Raw genomic sequence first — 21,226 nt, forward strand, 5'->3', positions numbered from 1 at the left:
TAGGAAAGAGAAAACAAACAAAAAACCACTTTGAATTATGCTTATGGTTACTGAACTATGAAGGAAAAGAGCATAAATCGGTATTTTAGGGGGTATTTTTGTTACTTCAATAGTTAACTATGAAATACATCTTACTCTTGCCTGTCTACCTGTGCTGCTTATCGGTAAGGCGGCAGGTAGAGTATTTACAAAGCAAATTTTAAGGCTGGAGATTTACAAGTGAAGTAAAAGTTTGCATGAGAAAAGGACGCCCAGTTCCAGCACTTCATGTATTATGCATGTGGAGCCTGCAGAGTCCTCTCTGCTGTGGACTGGGAGATCAAACTCCGTGGATTCAGGCCGGAGGGTGACTCCTGGGTGGTGCCCACAGCCCAGCTTGTCCTTGGATTCTGTTGCTCCGGGATTTTTTTGTGGTGTAGAGGGAGTGCAAATGTTGAACTGCTCCTCTGTCAGGACTCTTTTGAAATCACAGTGGGTCTTTCAAGAGATTCCCATAGTGGGAAAGATGTCCAGTTATTAAATGGTTTCCACCCAAAAAGCAGTCAGCAAAGCTACCGGCCTCATATGCAGAGATTTTTCTATTGTGCCCTCTCAGTATTGTCATTTTTTCCTGCCTGGTTGAGGGTGGTTTTCAGTTCCATCAGAGCCATGAGGGTGCGATCCCCATGGATTTCTGTTTTCCTTTACACTTATCCCTAAGCTGCAGCCAAAGTTGCATTTCCATAGTTCAGCATTTCAAGTTTCTGGTCCCTGAGTTGTGAGCGCCTGAAAAGGCTGATGACTATTTACTGCAAAAAAATATCAGGAAATTCAGGGAGCTGGTTGGTTTCTTCACAGCTGTGCAAGAGGAAACCGTGCAGGTCCTTGCCCTGGACATCATCTAGAATCAGAACTGGGAGCTGGTGCCGGAGGGTTGGGAAATCCCTCCGTGTGAAGTGGGGCTGGGTGTGTGTCTCAAACTTCCCTCAGCTCTCAGGGAGGGGGCCTTTGCCACGCTGGGAGCTGGGCAGCTCTTCAGACACAGCTCTGGTTTGCCTGTCACATCTCTGCACAGGCAAGAGAGAAAGCCAAATCACTGTGGATAAAGGAATGAAAGCACTGTGCTCATCCCCTGGTGTGTCTGCTGTTCTTACTGTAAGTGAGGATCCCCCACTCTAAGCTCCTGCTTGGAAAAATAATTAATGAGGCACTTTGTACAGAGACTGTCAGTGAATTAGCACTTCCAAGAAGGAAAAGGAATCAGGAAGAGCATCTTAAATCAAAACAGAGTGCAATGCAGCCAGCTCACCAGACCTACTGCTGATGCTGAGGCTGGAGTCTGTAAGACTCAGACCTTGCTTATCTGTCTGACACTCTTTGGGGTGATGTATGTGCAGAGTGAGCTGGGCTGAGCTCCCCTCGGTGGAACAGGAAGCAGGCTGAAGCAGTAAGGCTGTAGGTTGAATAAGCAGCACATTTTTCAGCTGGCTTTGTAAAGCTTAGGTGTGTTTTTGTGGTGGGCTGGGAGCTTTTGGGTTCTTTTCCTCCAAAGATGATGCAGGGGTGTCCTCAGGAAAAAGGGAAGGAAGAGACCTGTTTTTTTGTCAGCAGAACTGTCAGTCCATAGTGCTTGGGAGGGAGATTGTGAGACAACAAGCCCAAGGATGTGCCTCACACACCCTACTTGGAGGCAGCAGCCAGCAACACTCTCCAGACTTTGTGCATTTTGGGGTGCTCGCTCAGACTGGCCCAAATAGCAGTAACCTCAAGACAGGAAATCCTGAGTGTTACTTCAAGTGAGAGTTTGGTCTAGTCCATGGTTTTTGTCCTGGTGCTGTAATTGAATTTCTTGTTGCTCTAATGGTAATTTAATTTGCCTGAAATTAAATGTGTTGTAAAGCCTGGTAGCTCATTTAGACAACATTTAAGCCAAAACAAAGTGGAAATGAGATGCTGAGGGTTAAAGGGGTGGATGTCCTGTGCAGGGCCTCGAGCTGGACTCGATGATCCTTGTGGGTCTCCTCCAACTCAGGATATTCCATGATTCCATGATTCTGTGATACAGTACAGTTCTACAGGTTTTCTAAGTTCTAAGTCTTTGAGGGATGAGAGGAGAACCAAACGAGGACAGGAACCATGTGATATGTAAAATGATGTTAAAATATGTAAACCCATTCAAATAGGTGTCTGTGTAAGCCATCAAGAGCCTGGCCCTCGGCTGGGGCACCCCCAGGGAGAGCCTGGGAGGCGCTTTGCTGGCTGTTGGTTCCCCGTGGGTAAGTTGGAGCCTTGTCAGACCAGTTGGAGAAATGAATCCCAGAGAAAATCAGGAAGGCATCCTACGCGGTGTCTCTGTAACTGGAACCAAAGGCTGTGATTTCCACCTAAAACTGCTTTCCACTTCTGTGCTCTTAAGGAAGAAATGGTAGTATTGAACCAGCCAAACTGCAAAGCATTGAGAGCTGTGGGAATATCTTGGGTAATATCATGACCTGAAAGTCAGTAAATATAACTATTGACCTGATGATGTGTGTTTCCTGCAGCAAATAGTGCCTGAGAAGAGAATATACGATGCCAATGTGTGATTTTTTTCAAGTGGTCTTTGCAGGGCGATACGTGTGAAGCTGTGCTTGGAATGGCAAGGGCAGGGATCATCCCTGTGAAGTCTGAATCAACTGCCTAAAGACTTATTTGGGGATGGAAATGCTTTGAAAAACAATTTTTATAGTCAGAAAATTAAGAAACTGTATATATTTATATCTCACTTTGCAAGCCATCACAGCATATTTTGTCTTTTTTGAGTAGACACGAGTGAAAATTGGTCACTGTTGTGGGATGAAATTGTGAGTAAAATGTCAACGCTCGATATTTGTTACTCCTACCTGAAGGAAATCACTGTCACAGAACAATAATGGAAAAATGAGTCAGCAGGGACTCCTGTGAGCGCTGGGGACAGTTTGTGTCCACGGGGAGAAGGTGGGTGGAGAATATTTAGGGGAGAGTGGGAGGCCACGTAGTGCCAGCAAGGAGGAGTGGGGCAGAAAGCCAGACCACATGCACTGCAGCATTACTGAAACCTTAGTTTCAAAGGTGTCTTCTGTGCTGTGCAGCATGAGCCTGTTTTTCTAACCATACCTATGGAAAAATATGTTTTTCCATTTATTTTATGTCCATAAGATATTTTAAATATGCTCACATTGTAAGTAGTAAAATGATTTAAAGCCCTCTGAAATGAAAAGAAAATTTTATAGTAATTCCTTCAGGTTTTTGGACTGAGGTCTTGAAAACAAGGACTTGTGGGAGAGATAATCCTTCTTTGGGGGTGGTTTGGGGGACGACATGGGGATTATTCAGGATATGAGTGAACTGGAGTTTAAAACATGGCAAGAATAATTAGGAGACTGGGAGTTGGTCATGTGAAAAGAGTTTATTATAAAAATTCCTGCTTTCAGTTTGATGAGGCATGGGCTGAACATATGATGGGAGGTGTTCATTGGGTGAATTAGGCATCTAATGATGCCTAAAAAGTGCTCCACCCAACAAGGAGTGGTCCAGGGTGGGAGAGGGGAGTTCTGGACTCGGGATGCGCTCGTTAAATCGGGGGATAAGGTGGAATTGCCTGTTAAAGCAGCTTAGTGTGCTCTGAGAGACTATGCTGGAGGTTTCAACATTGCTGATGGAAAATTTGTGCTTTGGTTCTCTAATATTAGAAAAGGAACAGTCAAGGAAGTGGATCTGACAGCAGGCAGAAGGTGGAAATGCCCTAAAGTGTTGATGATCTTCCATTTCTGCCATGTCAGCAGCAGTAGGGGGGACCCAGCTCTGCCCCGTCACGTGCGGTGTGTTGGGAACAAATCTTTTTTAAATTTGGAGAAGTGGAGAGATTTCAAGCACTCAACATGAGTAATTTCAGCAGGTGCATCTTCAAAAGAGTTCAGTGTACAGAAAATGGAACTTCCCTGAAGGTTATTTTTTATTAAAGGTGCTCAGTGTGCTTGACCGTATCCCATCCACCCATGGCTGCAAACATACAGCCATGCAGAGGATGAGGCTCTGTAGTCATTGTATTTTGATTCATTTGTTTAAATGCAGTTTTTCTTTCTTCCTTCCCTTCATTTCCACCTCTTTCCTCACCCAGGCAGATAGGACAGTCCAGCCAAGGGGCACAGTGACAGCGCTGCGACCCTGCGGCACCCAGGGATGTGCCCGCTGGGTTTCCTCATTGTTTAGGACATTCTTCCAAGCAGACTTTCCAGCTCTTCTTCTTCGCAGTCGGCAGTGAAAGCTGTTACTTAATGTCTGTAAGAAATTTCTTTCTAGCCATTTGTTTTGCCAGTAAATGTCAGTGTGATATTAGTTAAGACAGGGGTATTTTTGTATGGTGATAAAACACTGTAGGTGTGTTCCTACAAGGTGCACCTTACTTAAAAAAGCAGAGAGAGTCATGATAGTCTGTCATGTTTTAGAGACTGAAGAGGAGCCTGGTTTACCCTTTACTTGAACGACAAGATGAGGAAATGGGTTTGTGGCCTTACAGGAAAACCTCTGAATAAACTCCATGGGTTGTATGGAGATAAGTCGCCCTGGCTCGGAGGGACATACCCCGAGTGCCTGATAGAGCTCTGCAGTGACATTCCCAGCCAGCGTTCACAGAGCTGTGAGCAGGGGTGCTGGGGGATGGAAGAATGACTTGGAATTAATTGTGGAAAAGTTGGCCTTTTTCTGGACAGGCACTTGGGCTGGATGTTGGATTTTCTGCTTTCAAGTGTTGTGTATCCTTCTGGGTTTAATTTGGGGTGAGACTGCAAGTGTAACACTTTTGTCAAGTCTGGCTGCACTTACTGCCTTTGCTCTCAGCCTGTTACAAGCTGAGCTGTGCTGTGTTTGGGAAATCCTGGCTGTTTTCCACTGGTGAGTGTGGCTGCAGCATCACACAGAGCAGGAGTGCCCCATCCCTGGAAGTGTCCAAGGCCAGGTTGGACGGGGCTTGGAGCAACCTGGGCTGGTGGAAGGTGTCCCTGCCCATGGCAGGGGGTGGAACAAGATGAGCTTTAAGGTCCATTCCAATCCAAACCTCTCCATGATTCTTTGAGTGTGCTGTCTCTCTGGACTTTCCCTTCGAGGCTGCTTTTCCTTTTCATGTTCTGAGGTTTATGGTAAGAACTGATAGGATTTACCTGCAACTCCAAAAGTCTGTGGAAGAGGCAGAGCAGGATTTTCTTTTGCAAACATGTATTGAATCCAGAATTCACGACAGTGCCATCCAGTCCGATCCAAACAGGCATAAATATCCACAGAATGAAAGAGTGAAGTAAAGCTCATAGGAAATTTGAAGTTCAATAAGTATATGAGATTCTATTCTATGTACCTTGCAAAGCTTCCAAGTTCTTGAAGACCTTAAGAAATGAGATTTTGAAGGAAAATCCTTTTGGCTTTACTTGTTTTCTCGGAAGTTTTAGTGCTCAGAGAGGTTGTTGCTGCTGGAGCCAGTGGCACATTTTCATCCCATAGTTTTGATAAATTGTGCCAGCCTGTGCTGGAGTGGAGAGGCAGCTTCTCTTGGGTTTTTATAGTCTTTAATTCAGGGGGCTGGGCACTTTCTCTTAGGTTTCAACTGAATGCAAGCAAAAGGCATCTGGGGATGTGATTGATGGGAAAGTTATTTGCCACACAACTTGAACAGAATTTACTGTCCTTGGTAACTTCCCAATTTCAGCTTCGGGAGATCAAGGCAGGATATACCTTCTCTGTTCAGCTTCCATTTCTCATATAGTCCCATTTATTAACTTCTCTCAAAAGCACCACGAGCAATTTTGGAAGTTTACAGCCACGTTGTCCGGCAACAGGCACGGCCAAGAATTTCCCTGATCAAAGCAGGACGAGATTTTGTTCTTCACTTTGTCAGTTGTCTGGGATCACATCCCATTTACCTTTTGGAAATGGCTTGAGGGTTTCCTAAACCCAGAAATCCCAGTTACCCATTTTGTGTCCCAGCTTTGCCTTCTACCAGAGCATGTGGGAAGTTGGGTTATTCTCCCTACCTGTTCAGCAGGATCATCTCAAGCTCCCTTAAACCAAAGCAAACTCTACACAAGAACTACCCTTAAAGATGATGTGCTGCATCACTGGGTTTGAAAACCAAAAGGTGGCCTCTTTCTGCTAAAGAAAGTCTTTTTTTGGGTAGTGTGAGAGAAGGGAAACCACCAGGGGTAGGGGAAGATGTGGCATTTTTCGTGGTTTTCTGCTGTTTCTGTAGAAGAAACCACGTACAACGTTGAATTGGGCACAAGTATCAGTGCAAAGAGCTTCTTCTCAATAGGGAAAGTGAGAAGTAGGCTCATCTTTGCCAAAAATTCTGTAGTTGAGAGGCACGATGTAAGTGTGGAGCCTGCTGCACTTTTGTACTTGATATTTTCCAAAATCTTGAAGACTGATTGTTCCTCAATTACTGCAACTTGGCCACAAATTATAAGACAATCTTTGCATCTGATAGAGATTTTATGGATATTAAGAGGAGAAGAAGCAAGCACTGAGGTGATGAAAGCAGCTTTGGTGGTGGTGCCTTTGGGCAGTGGCAGCTGCAAAACCAGTGTCTAGGTGGGGAAGGATGGTGTCCTTAAGGAATGGGCTTTTAAAGTAGAGCTTTTCCCTTTGCATGGAATAAACAAGCTCTTCTCTTCACACTCAGAACAATTCAAAGTGTTTCGAGTTTTGGAACATGCATGCAGGCATTTTCCTTTCTTTTGTGGTTAAAGGACAGTAATGAAACGAGGCCAACTCTTAGATCAAAGCAAGATTAAAGCTCATGCAAATGGCTCAAACTTGTGTGAAGAAAGGGTTTGCCTGCTTGGGTCTCCTAAAAACTTTATCCTGTATCTTTTTATTAGTCTTACACATAAAAAAAGTTTGCTGGTGATTCTGTACTGACGCTTATCTTGGTATGTGTAGGCTAAGATTTTGGTGAATTAGTTTCTCCAGGTATTTAATTAAGTGTTAATTCTTGAAATAATAAGCCTTTAATCTTCATGCATCTGTGAGGAGTTAACAGGTCTGACACGAGCAGTTGCTCTTACATTTTGGGAAGTACTGAAGCTTTAAGCCTGAATATGGAGGTCATCTCAGTGTTACTGTTATTTAGTTATTGAATCTTTTTTATTGCATTTTTTTTAAAGCTAAGTAGCAGGAAGTAGAAAACAAAAGCGACGCTGACTCTTGGGTTGTTCTGGTTAGATGAGCAAGAAGTTAAAAGCAATATAGTTTTCAAAAACATGTAAATTGGTTTTGTATGTTGAAATTCCTCTAGGAAATAAATGAAATCAGGAATAGTGTAATTATTTTCCAAATAAATTTTCTAGTGCAGAAGCAGTGATTAAAAATAACTTTTTGATGTTGATGGTGGTGGGGTCGATTCTATCCTGTGCTGCTGTGCCCTGAGCAGTGTGGTTCCTGAGGAGTGGGCAGATGCTGCAGAGGGTGACACCCATGTTGTGGGTGACATGTTCAGTGTTTCTGTGCAGTCCCTGTTCAGGGCCCGACCAGCCAAGTGTGTCCCAGGCAGTTTTTTGGGATGTGGATGGGGGGGAGGCACCACGTCAGCGATGGCGGCACGGCCGCGGCGGTTGGTACGTGTGTGCTGCAGGTGTGTGGTCATGCTCTGGCATCTCAGAGGGTGCTGTGCCAGCCCTGTAGGTCAGAGCAGAGCAGCGTGTGCTCCTTTGGGATTCCTCAAAGCACGCCTGGCACTGCAGTACCCGAGGCTGGGCCGGCTGCAGTGACGGGTGCAGCGATCCCGCTGCTCCGTGCAGAACAGCAGCAGGTTTCTGGCTTGCTCCCTGCTTCCCGTGTGTTCCCAGGAGCAAGCCATGGTCTGTCCTTCAGAATAAATTCTGCTTTCAGGATTTATGCAAAGTGAACGTGTCAGCTGATCTTCAGGTTGTTTTTTCTTCTGCTGGCACAGTGAACGTGGTGCCTCCTCCCTGTTACCGGTTTCTTCCGAGAAAAGCCACCCACGTCAGTGCCTGGGGTGTTTGTGGGCTCTCCACTGACACCGTCTGCACTGGTGAAGCCTTTTCAAATCATAGTGGACTTGTAAGGAGATCACTGGTGTTGGTGTAAGACAATCCATTCATAGCTCCCAAAAACGTTGCTGTTTTCCGGGTCCTTTGTGCTTCCAACAGGCAACACACAGAAAAGGTCATTTAGGCCTGAATTTCACATTGGTTGTTGTCTGGTGGACGTGTTGGTCCTCACAAAGGCTGTTCATGGTACAAACAGGGTAAAGCAGTCCTTGTGCTTGGTTGTTTACTGTTTAAGCAGGAAAAACATGCAAAGATAAAACAGAGGTCCAGAGAAACAAAGGCACGGGACCAGGTTGTGGCAGGCCCAGGAGAAGCAGCGTGTGCCAAAGGTCTGCAGCAGCTCCAGCTGTGCCAATGGGTCCCAGCCAGGAACACTTAATGAATGAGGGACGTGCCAGGGGCCAGCTGGACCTTCAAGCACTCGTGATCACAGAGTCATAGAATCACAGAGCATTTGGGGTTGGAAGGGACCTTAAAGCCCATCCAGTGCCACCCCCAGCCATGGGCAGGGACTCCTTCCACTAGCCCAGGTTGCTCCTGGCCTTGGACACTTCCAGGGATGGGGCAGCCACAGCCTCTCTGGGAAACCTCTTCTATTGCTTCACTACTGTCTGAGTCAAGAATTTCTTCCTAACATGGGATCTAACTCTGCCCTCTGTCAGTTCAAAACTGATCCCCCTTGTCCTGTCACTATCTGTCCTCTCCTGCCTTTTTATAGGCCCCCTTAACATAGTGAAAGGCTGCCATAAAGTTTCCCTGAAGCCTTTTCTTCTCCAGGCTGAACAATCCTAGCTCTCTCAGCCTGTCACTAAATGCTTTCACATCCAACCTTAGAAAAAAAGTGCCTACAGCTTCTTTATATTATAAAAACATCTGGGATTTCCCCTGAAGGTTTATGTTCCAGGTGAGGGGAGCTGCAGGTTTTGAGGGGCTCAAAAGCTGTCTCTGTCTGTGCACACCAGATGCCTTCTCACTTCCTGGGGTGGCCCAGTCACTGGAGTAATGCCTCCCTGAATTTACTACTGGTTTTCAGTTCTGTGTGCTTGGGATTCCAGCTAAAAAAATCATCCTCATGGGCCATATGTGGAATCCTGCTGCCTGCCAAGGAGCTTTTCCTTGCTCTTTTCAGAGATATACAGGTATTGCTGCTTCAGACTTACAAAAGATGCCACCACCATCCCACCCCTTGGCATCCATCTTACCCCTCTTCTTCAGCCCCTCTCATCTCTTGTCTCAGGAAGGGGTTTTTAAAGCTTCACATGATGTTTCTTTCCTCTGCATGAAACCCCAGTGGCTGTTTGTGCCAGGATTCTCTGCAGGGCTTTGTCTTGACGTTGGTAACTGAAGACCTGATTCTTGAAGCAGCGTTGGGGATGTTAAACACCTTGGGTGAGCGTTGCCTAAAGACCAGCTGGCTTTTATAGGACATGATATAGAGAACCCTTCTGTATTTTCACTTGATAGTCCACATATTGTGGTGGTCACAAAAGTAGAGGAAAGGCAAGCTTCCATCATCCCCAGGCAAAGATTTAATGGCAAGGTCTGTGCAAAAGAAAGGAAAAAGGTTTTTTTGCTCTTTAGGGTTATTCTGTAAAGCAATATCACTCTAATTTAGTCTGCCAGACACTTTCCACTGTTTGCAGTTGCAGATGAGGCTTTGCCAGCCTTCAGCTGTCCAGACTGAAGTTTCCATGCTGAGTGTCTGCCTCAAGTTGCTGTTTTGAGAAAACTGCAGCTAAAATGGATGAGCTCTTTTTTTTTTTTTTTTTTGTGAATTAAGCTAAAGAAAACATGTTTTTCCTCTCTTTGAATGATCTGTTGAGCAGCTCAGGCATATCCTGCAAGAGCAGGGAAGGGGTTGGGGGCCATGGAGTTGGAATAAGGGAAACTGGAGGCGAGCGGGAATGGTTTCTAAGTGCTGCCCATGTTCACCTGCTGAACTAAACCTTGTTGTGTCCATGTTTGCCCTCCGTGCAGGCTAGAAAATAGCTGCAAAGCCCACAGCTACCAGCTGCTGTTCACCAAGCAAACACAACTTTGTACCCTGTAAGTTTATGTGTGAGCTGAGAAGGTTCATGGATCTGGAGCCCTGAACTCATCGCTGGTGTCTCCACGAGGTTGGAAAGGCAGCTCTTAGGTGTATTTTCTGTTGGCTTCATTCAGTAGGAAGCCCCAGATTTGTTGTTTGGGTTTTTTTCTTTCCTTCTGAGATTTCCTGTGCACCTGCCAAGCTACAAAGCGCTCTGCAGGCACCACTCAGCTGATCTTCCTGCTGAGATACTGGGAGAGGTGCTGGTGTTTGCTTTCATGCATGAGGACTTAGGGCTGTTAATCTGCAGCTTGACAAACCTAGTGCTTAATTTTTCAGGAAACTGGCCGTTTTAGTGCTCTCCCCAACTTTCCAGGGGGCTCTGGCAGTGCTCAGTTGTGTCTGCAGGCACTCAGCACTTCTGTACGTCGGAAAAGAAGGTGGCAGGAGCCATCTGGGAGCTTCTGCCGTGAGTGACACACATTTTACCCAGCTTCATGTTTTGGAGCAGACACAGAGACTGGATCTGGTTCTTTGGAGTGGTATTTACCTGCTTTTAAATATAAATCAAGTCTGTACTACTTCCAGCTCACTGTGCCAGAAACTTTGAGAAGAAGTTGAAGATGATATTTTTAGGTGTGATTGTAAAAAAACCGTAGTTTTAACCACAGGTGCTTGTGCTCCATCAGTCTTTGCTCTGAGCCTGGGAAGCAGCAGCAAAGCTACTGAAGCCAGGAGTGTTTGGGGTTAGTGACGGTTTGTGAGCGTGGCTGGAGGGGGTGTCCGGATGCCGGGGTTGCATTTGATGTGTCTGCGAGGAGGAGCCCCATCATCTTCCAGATTGCCAGCTGATCTAAGCTGATGGTGGGGTTTGTGGTGCTTTTGAGAAAAGATCAGTCATGATGGGACAGGACCTTACAGCTCATCCAGTGCCACTCCCTGCCATGGGCAGGGACACCTTGGGCTATCCCAGGGTGCTCCAAGCCCTGTCCAGCCTGGCCTTGGACACTTGTGCTTGAACAAAGCTGTCCTTTTGACAGGACAAGAGGAAATGGCCTCGAGCTGTGCCAGGGGAGGGTCAGGTTGGACATCAGGGAAAGAAAGGGTGGTCAGGCCTTGTCAGGGGCTGCCCAGGGAGGTTTGGAGTCCCCATCCCTGGAGGTGTCCAAGGATGTGGCACTCAGTGCTTTGGGCTGGGGGACAAAGTGGGCATCAGGCACAGGGTGGGCTCAATGATTTTGGAGACCTTTTCCAACTGTTATGAGTCGATGGTTCTGTGATGTCCTCCCAAACCAAAGGTAAGCTGTGGGGAGGGAGAGTGCCCAGAACAAACCCGAGGCTCTGTCTGGTGTGAAACGCTCCCGAAATCTGTGACAAAAGAAGCTTCTGTAGAAGACTTTGGAGGTTGGGCATTGAGGGCTTGATGTGTTCCCAATAATCCCTTGGGAGCTGTGGCCAAGTCGTGGTGACTAATCCTAAACTGAAGCAGCACTGGGGTTTGTTGGGGGAAGAAGCAGAGTTCAAAGTGAATGAAGGAGGAAGGCCCCCATCTCAGTTTATCACCAGCTTCCCTCAAGTTTGGAAAAAACATGAAGCTGCTCAGCACATGTTGTACCAGAAAGGGGGTGACTAAAGCTGATACCACACCAAGAGACAAGGGGGTTACCAACGTAAACAAACATCCAAACCCAGTGTGTTGGTAGGAGCAGAAAACCCTCCGTGGTAATCTGGAGCAAGAGCTTGTGGTTTGTGGTTGCTCATCTTGCCACATGGCTTTTCCTTCGCGTGCCTTAAATACCCCGGCAGCAGGAAGTGTGGTCAACTGAAAGGTTGCTGTGCTCTTTCCTGTAACACTTGGCCTTGGCAGGTGTTACTTTTGTGACCATAAACCAACTTCACACTTAGGGGGTGCTCCTGAACCTGGCTCTCGCTGGGTGTCGGAGCTGAACGGTGCAGGTGAGCACTGCCTGGGGTTTATTGCTACCACCTGCAAAAGAGTATTTTGAAATAAAACCCAGCCTCTCTGATGGCTCAGAGTCTGGAGTTCTGCTGTTGGAAGGGATGAGTGGGTTTCTAAGAGGCTGACCCAGAGTGCAGCTGAGTTTGGGGCTGGTGCACAGAACGTGGGGTTTCTGCGGCCGTTATGTGCAGGCTGAACCGGTGCCAGGGCTGTGAGTGTGCACAGCCTTGGGAGGATGTGAAAGCTGTATTTCAGATGGGGCCCATCTCTCTATTCATAGTTTTAACTTCTTTTTGGATGATGAGAATGGAGACATCTGTAAAAAGTAATAAGTCCCCTTTCCTTCCAGAATCAGGCTATTAGTTTTCCAGCTGTTGGCTAAGACAGGTTTTCCTGTTGGAATAGCTTTTGTCTGATGTAAGTCTAAAACAATATGGCTATGGTAACTGAAAATATTTCTTTGTCAATTCTAGTTGTAAATCCAAGTGTTTCTATTCATTGTTGCTTCTCAAAGCAGCTGTTGGATTCTGAAAACCTTATGGAGTCTTCCAGTGAAGTGCACACTGCTGATAAAATGCAGTTTTGCCTGTATTCTGCATTTTCTTTACCATACTGTGTGGCTCTTTTTCTTTTATCCTCACAGTGAAGTCTCACAATTCTGGAACACGCTCTTACTTTCCTTCAGAAGTCCCATTGTCTTGAATAATGCAAAGACAAACCCATAACGTTCATTCACGTGGTTCTGGGTTGCAACCACAATAATATGGACTGTACTGTCAGCTGATGCCATTCTATATTCATAAAACATGCTTGGGATCTTTTTTAAGTTCTGCAGAGTTTAAAGATGAGCTTATTAGGCATCTCTCTGATGTGTAATTATTCCAGACTGAACAATATGTTAATCAGAAGATATGCAATTTATATACCGTAGACAAGCAAAGAGTATATGTGTAAAAAAGGGGTTTTCCAGAGCAGATTTGCAAGAAAACTCGGTCTAATGCATTTAAGAGACGTTTATTTTTATTTAAATAACTTTCTTTAAACAGCACACCACGTTTGCTGGCTAGTGAAGCAGCTTTACTTCTGTATCTTATCTGTTTCTTGACTGTAATTCTGTGTTTTCTTTCAGTTTTGAGATATGGTATTTTACAAATTAGAGGAACCCTCGGAAATCAAGAGTTTAAAAAGCATGTCAGGGTATCTGCTCAATCTGGAAGCCAGGGCTGCACTGTCTCCTCTGACTTTCTTCCCATTGCTCTGTACTTGTCGTTCTTGAATGAGATAAGATCTGATGCTTCCGTGTTTTCCTCGCAGCATGTTCTCCTGAAGCACACCAAGCAGATATTTTTAATACATTCACACAAAACCGGTAATGGTTAGAATTTCTGTTAGCATTCAGACTTTCAGCTTGGCTTCAGAGGTGCTGAGCACCCACCTGGCACTGGGGGTTGCCTCCAGCAGTTCTACAAGACACGAGCAGTTGCCTCACACCGGTGGCAGCAAACGTAATTTTCAGAAGTGCCTTGGAATCTTCAGTGTGTGCTGTCCTCTTAGTGCCAGAGGCACTTCTGAAAGGGAAATAACTACAACACAAGGACATGACCCTCATTACTGGTTCTGAAGAGGTTGTAAGGAGATGGTCATCTCCTGGACTGTGGGGTTTGTGGCTCCTGGTCCCTCAGAGGACATGCCTGCAAGCAGAACTGGAAAGCAGGGGTTAAAGATGAGGCCCAGGTTTTGTTGTCCTGACCTCGGAATTTCTGAGACTTGCAAAGAAAAAGCTGTGACTCCATGTAGACCCAAACTTTTGGAGCCAGAAGGTTCAACTTGGCTGATTTGTTTTTGTAGGCTTGGTCCATCTCTACTAATAGAGCTCAGAGTAGAGCAGAGACCATAAGATGCTCTTTTTCAACACTGTCTCTCCAAGGTTTTTCACTGAACATTAAAAACGACCCATGAATTCTACTGGTGGTGTTGGTGTTTTCAGAATTGCTGGCCTGTTCTGGTTCTGTCATCCTTTTCACTGCTCTGCTTTTTCATTAACCAAGAGCCTGACAGTTTGTGTGAAGCTGCTGGCTTTATGCAAAACCTGTGGTGAAACTGTTGGTGAAACTGTTGGCTCAGAGATGCTTGAAAGGGTAAATAGCAAAGAAATAGTGTCCAGGGTATATATGCCCCAACTCTCCAAGCTGACCCTGCTGAAATAGATAAATTTTACACTGACCTGCGCCTCCTTACCCAGAAGGTTCCTGCAGACGATAAGATCATTATCCTTGGTGATTTCAACGCCAGAGTAGGCAAGAATTTTGAAGCCTGGAAAGGAGTATTAGGCAAGCATGGTGCTGGAAACTGCAACGACAATGGTCGACTTCTGCTAGAATTCTGTGCAGAGCAACAACTCACCATCACTAATACTATCTTTCAGCAGAAAGATAGTCTGAAGACAACCTGGATGCACCCCCGTTCTAAGCATTGGCACCTCATTGATTATGTCTTAGTGCGACAGAGAGATGCCCGCGATGTCCTCCATACCCGCGTGATGCCCAGCGCAGAATGCCAAACAGACCATCGGCTTGTGCGCTGTTAACTCAATTTTAAGCTCAAATTCAAACCAAAGAGGGGCAGCATCCCAAGGAGAAGACTCCAAGTTAACAATCTCCAATCAGCCACAGTAAGAGACAGTTTCCAGGCAAACCTTCAAACTAGGCTCGAAAACATTCCCACAGATTCCTCTCCTGAAACAATCTGGCTTCATATTAAAAACAGCATCCTGCATTCCTCTGAACAATCCTTAGGGTTCTCCCTCAAGAAGAACAAGGACTGGTTTGACGAAAACAACCAAGAAATCCAAGACTTGTTGAGGAAGAAGAGAACCGCCCACCAAGCACACCTTGCACTGCCATCCTGTCACGCAAGAAAAACAGCCTTTCGTCGCGCATGCAGCAAGCTCCAGCAGAAACTTCGCGACATCCAGAACAACTGGTGGATCGATCTAGCTGAAAAAACTCAATTATGCGCAGATACAGGTGATCACAAAGGTTTCTATGAGGCCTTGAAAACAGCATACGGACCTACATACCAGGTCCAAAGCCCTCTACTCAGTGCTGATGGTCAAACCCTTCTAACAGATAAAACCTCCATTCTGAATCGATGGTCTGAACACTTTCAGACTCTTTTCAGTACCAGCTGTGTAGTCCAAGATTCAGCAATTCAGTCCATCACACAACAACCAGTAAAATATGAATTGGATACTGCCCCCACTTTAGAAGAAACTCTGAAGGCCATACAGCAGGTAAAAATCGGCAAGGCAGCTGGGGTTGATGGAATTCCACCTGAAGTCTGGAAACACAGGGGCCTTGCACTCCACACCAAATTTCACGAGTTTGTGGTGCGCTGCTGGGAGCTCGGTGAACTACCATCAGACCTTCGTGATGCTGTCATCATCACTTTGTATAAGAAGAAAGGTACTAAATCAGATTGCTCAAACTATCGTGGTATTACTCTGCTCTCCATTGCTGGCAAAATCCTGGCAAGAATACTCTTGAACAGACTAATACCCACTATAGCAGAAGGAATTCTACCTGAAAGTCAATGTGGTTTCAGAACCAACAGGAGCACCACAGACATGGTATTTGTCCTCAGACAACTGCAAGAGAAGTGTAGGGAACAGAATAAAGGTCTCTATGTAACCTTTGTCGACCTCACCAAGGCTTTTGATACTGTGAGCAGAAAAGGTCTGTGGCAGATTTTGGAACGTTTAGGTTGTCCCCCCAAGTTCCTTAAAATGATCATCTCACTCCATGAGGATCAGCACGGCCAAGTCAGATATGGCAACACACTTTCTGAGCCCTTTTTAATTAAGAATGGTGTGAAACAAGGTTGCGTTCTCGCTCCTACCCTATTCACCGTCTTCTTTAGCATGATGCTCCAAAGGGCCACAGCAGACCTCGATGATCAGGACGGCATCTACATTCGATATCGTACTGATGGAAGTCTATTCAATCTAAGGTGACTGAAGGCCCACACCAAGACCTTAAACCATCTTGTCCGGGAGCTGCTTTATGCTGATGATGCTGCCCTTGTTGCCCACACAGAAGCAGCTCTGCAGCGTTTAACATCCTGCTTTGCAGGTGCTGCTGAGCTCTTTGGGCTGGAAGTCAGCTTAAAGAAGACAGAGGTCCTCCATCAACCTGCACCTCAGGAAGTCTTCCATCATCCCCACATCACCATTGGCCAATCAGAGCTCAAATCAGTCCAACAGTTTAATTACCTTGGTAGCCTCATCTCCTCAGATGGTAAGATCGACGGAGAGATAGACAACAGGTTAGCTAAGGCATATAATGCTTTTGGAAAACTCCACAAGAGAGTATGGCGTAATAAACACTTAAAGAAAAGCACCAAGATCAGTGTTTACAAAGCCATAGTCTTGTCTACTCTCCTATACGGCTCCGAATCATGGGTCATCTACCGCCACCACCTGCGTCTCCTAGAACGCTTCCATCAGCGCTGCCTCCGTACAATCCTTAACATCCACTGGTCAGATTTTGTGACCAATACATCTGTACTAGAGCAAGCAGCTGTCACTAGTATTGAGGCCATGTTACTGAGAACGCAGCTGCGATGGGCAGGGCACGTCTCAAGGATGAAGGACCACCGCCTTCCTAAGATCCTGCTCTATGGTGAACTTGCCACTGGCTGCCGCATGAGAGGAGCCCCGAAGAAAAGATTCAAGGACTCCCTGAAACAACATCTCAGCCTTGGCCATATTGATCACCATAACTGGTCTACTCTGGCCTCCAATCGGGAGGCCTGGAGACACATCATCTACAACGCAGCTGTCTCCTTTGAGAACTCACGCAGGATCACTCTCGAGGAAAAAAGGCAACGCAGAAAGAACCGTGTCTTGCAAAATACACCATCTAAGGAGTCTTTCTGCTGCACCTTTTGCAATCGGTTATGTCTATCACGTATTGGCCTCATAAGCCACCAGCGTGCCTGCAGCAAATGTGGATAGTGCCTTCACAAATCTTCGTTCGCGAAGCCTAGCCATGATTGAGTGTCCAGGGTACCAAAAAGTTTTGCTATTGCCTGAGTAGCACGTGGCCTAAGTAGCATCTCATCGGAAGAGATGCACTGTGTATGTACAGCAAAGGTCCTTCGGAGTAATAATAACAGGTAGAAAAGTCTCTGAAAGGTTATTGTGGATTCAAAAACTCTTGAGGGTATTTTGAAGCTACACTGGATGCTGTTAGGTGGGAAAATATTTTGTAAAAATTCTGGGCTCGTGCCTCATTTCAGCAGGCTGGTGAAGTCCATCAGCCCAAGTGAAGATAGAAGATGGATTTGTGTGGTTTTCCCTGCGCTTATTTCTCAGACAGCCACAGGCTGACTTTGAGCCACCCTCAAAGAATGCAAACATGGCTAAAGATGTAGCTGTAGTGAGGAAATGCAGACAGCCTTCAGAGGGATTCAGGTTTGGATGCGACTCCAAATGAGCTTTGCTGTGTTAAGGGCAGGACGTGGATATTGGACACTTCCAGGGGCTCATGGCAAAGTTTTGCAGAGCAGCCCTGCAGAGGCTGCAGCAAAACCCAGAAATCTCGTACACTCTGCTTTAACCTCTGCTCTAAGAGCCCTGAGTAGACAGGAGCTAAATATGTTTAAAGTTGCATCATTAGTGATTACTTCTGTATTCACAAAATGAAAATGTAATCCATTGGCATCAATTTGCCAGATAAAACTCCTGTCACACAAAAGCTGTTTTGTTTTATTCCTGTCAGCTCTTACACGTTGCATTCTTAGGGCTGGCTTGTTCTTGGTGCATTTTGCAAAACCCAGAGAGATGAAGAATTTAAGTTTTAATATGAACAAACAAAGCAGAGGACTATATTCTTCTCCAGAAAGAGAGGATATATCAGTGTCCACATCAACAGGAACTCAAATTGGATTGAGGGGAAGACCTTTACAGAGACCCGTGATGGAAGAGCTGAGACTTACAAAACCAGAGCTCCATAACCAATCATACAGAGGCAAGAGTGATGAAAGCAAACTGTGAAATGCACTGATTAAAGAATTGTCCCCATGGACATAAAACCGAGCCTTAAATATCTCCTGGTTAGATGTATTGTCACAAGTCAAGGTGGACAATCAAGTCGTTTTGGTGTGTCTATTCACTGAGGCCCTGCTGAAGACCTTGAGAGGCACAGGGTTGTTGGGAACCTGCAGGAGAGCTCTCACCAACCCATTTCCAAAGAAATTCTCAGGAACCAATTTCTTCTTCTTAATAACAACCTGCCCAGCTGCTTTTCTGAACCCAGGAGCTCACGTGGCCCTGCTGTACAAACACAGCGCTGGAAGAAGGTGGTTTTGATTTGGGTTTTTTCCTTTCAAGTTGTGTCATGTTGTCACAAGCCCTTCTGAACATGAAAGATAAATGGAGTAAGGAAATGAGGCAACTTATCTTCTTTTTTTTTTCTTAATAAAAAGGAAGGAGCACTGAAACGTTGAGGCGGAAGAGCCGAGCGGCCGAGGAGCCTCAAACACACGTTTAGTGAGAGGGACAATGACCGAGCGCTGCTTCTTCCCGGGAAGTCTTCTCAGAAATGGAGCAAACACACAGCAGCACTAACCCTATTGTCTGCCCAGTGGTGCTTTCATGAGCACTGAGGAACTGAAACTCGTCCAGGCGGAAGGAGGATAACGTGCAGCCCTTGGCAGAGTGACAAGTGGCTGGATGTAACCCCTCGGGATCACAGAGCGGGATCGCGCTGGCTGGGAGTGGAGCTTGGTGAATCCAGCTCCATGGAGGGAAGGAGGTGACTGGGAGGCTCCACCTGCAGAGCTGTGTGTCACCCCTTCCCCTGGCAGCAGGGCACACCGGGGCTGGGCCTGCAGGCAAACACTCAGTGGGGCTTCGGCCTTTCTCTGAATTAGGGGTTAAAAACAGAAGTCTGAGAAAGAAAATAAATTATTTTGTTGGAACAGCGTGCTGGAACAGAGACCCGAAACCCTCAGGAGTGACTGTAAGATAAAGGTCTTCCTTCGTATGTGTCCTCTGTGCCATTTATATCAAATTATTTCTGAGCACAGTTCTTCTTTTTCCCTTTTTCCTTAAATTCCTCTAACCTATGACCTTGTGACCTGGGGGTGTTTCTTGTGCCTTTAGTGATGTGGATTGCTGGCACTGATGGGTTGTAGGAGAGCAGACGTGGGGAATGCAAAGATAATCCTTCATCTTTGATACTGCTGAAGCTGCACAAAGTTAGGGGATGTTTGGATTTTTACTTGACCCCTTTTCAGGATAAAATTTCTGGAATTATTCTAGATTTGCTAGCAGAAAGTATATTTCTATTAGTCAGGTACCAGCTTTAACCCAGAAGAATCTAAAGCAGAAACTGTGCCGAGTAAGGAATGATTAATTAACGGGTCCTTTAGCTTTGGGGGAAAAAAACCCAACCCCCCAAAAATGTTCAAATCACTTCATTTCCTTCTGTAAAAGAAGTGCTTTGGAAGTACTGGCATCTTAATTATGGCCTTGCTCAACTTTGGATGGGAGAAAAGAGGGAAAAGAAGGCCACTGGCAGGTGGCCACTGCCATGTTGAGAGGTCCCAGGCGTGCCAAACCTGCTTTGAAGTAGGAGGTGGTGGATGAGCTGGTACCACTTCGTGGTGTTCCTCCACTACCTTGAGTTCCAAAGCTGACCTGTTGCATCACAGAGATGTAGTTTCCTTTCCCCATCCATATTATTCACAATAAAACAGATTTTTTTTTTTTGGGTTGTTTTACACAGGATTGAGTGAGCAGATTTATGTCATAATTACACACTTGTCTTCTAAGCTCTTTACCTTAATTGATACTTTTTAGCAGCCATGTGAAGAAACCTCCCCCACAGGATGAGGCACTGTCTCCTGTCTCTTCTGCAGAATTAAAACCCCAGTGAACAGTGTGGTTCTTCTGGGAGACATTATCATCCATGGAGCAGTAGAGAAGGGTTTGTTTCTAAGAGGAGAGACTTTCAGTTGCATTAGTATAGACCCTTTAATGCTTGGCAGGATTTCCTGCAGAGTGTGAATGTGATCCTTTTTTAATCCACTCATTTCTAAAGATTTAGCAAATGTGTTTAAGGATATAATCTTATTTTTTCTGAATGTGAGAGCAGACTATCAGCAGGGAGAAATTGTCTTGGTGAAGGATTAACCACAGCGTAGTGCTGTGGAGCATTTTTGTCTTGCAGGTTGTGTCAGCCTTGAACAATTCCTCCTGTGGCATCTTTATGGCAGCACAGTCCATGTGGCATCAGGAAGTGATCCCGTTGTGTCACCATGGGATGCCTCATAACAACAAAATATATGTGAGGTTAAGGAGATTTTGAAATGATGCTTCACTCAAACTTCTAAGTTTTTTAAAGCAAGTCCTCCCCCAGGGTTTTGCTGTGACAACAGTTAAATTTTCTTGCAGTCATATTTCAGTATTATAACATGGAATTAGTGAGAGCCTGAAATAGTGCATAAAAATGCACTGTGAAGGAAATATGATTCCATTTTTGTTGGGCAAGCTCAGTGTAAACTGGGAGGTGGGGTAAAAAAATTCCTTGGAGTGTGAGCTGCATTTTACATATTCCTCTTCCTGTAATACAAAGTTTTATTAGAAGCTTAATATTACATATATATGTGTGTATATATATATGCATATATATATATATATATATAAATATTCCCTTTTAAAAGAGGGGGAAGAGGAATAAAATTGATTCTTGGTTTTTACAAAGGGTTGGCTCTTTGTCCCCCTCCAAACACCCTTCCACAGCTGCTGCCCTGCGGAGCACCAGGGCGAGGTGGTGTTGGCACGAGCCAAGAAAAACAGATTAGTTTGGAAAATGGCCCCAGCTGGCACACCTGGGACATGGGTATGGCCTTGGGCTTCAAACATCTGAATGGTACCAGTTGTTTGGGTTCAAATCTGTGTATTTCCCCACTTGGTGTTTCGGGGTTCAGAGCACCAAGGGGGAGCTGGGAGGCTGAAAGGATTTTCTGGGATAAAATGAAGTGACGTGGTTGTGGTCTTGGAAAGCCATCAAAATAAACATCCATGCTTTGAGACCTCTGTTCACCTTAGTTCAGAGACGAATCTTGAGTTTACCCTTGCTTTGCACAGAAAATCCTTTGGAAATCATGATATTT

The 21,226-nt window shown here is 45.5% G+C and overlaps 1 protein-coding gene across 2 annotated transcripts in view; it reads left to right on the forward strand.

Annotated features, from left to right (window-relative positions):
- Window positions 1-21,226, forward strand: part of NIBAN1 (niban apoptosis regulator 1) — an 84,567-nt gene that overhangs the window by 23,455 nt on the left and 39,886 nt on the right. The gene's annotated exons all lie outside the window — the stretch shown is intronic.

Source organism: Chiroxiphia lanceolata, chromosome 9 (assembly GCF_009829145.1).
Source record: "Chiroxiphia lanceolata isolate bChiLan1 chromosome 9, bChiLan1.pri, whole genome shotgun sequence".
In the NCBI taxonomy this organism is placed as follows: Eukaryota; Metazoa; Chordata; class Aves; order Passeriformes; family Pipridae; genus Chiroxiphia; species Chiroxiphia lanceolata.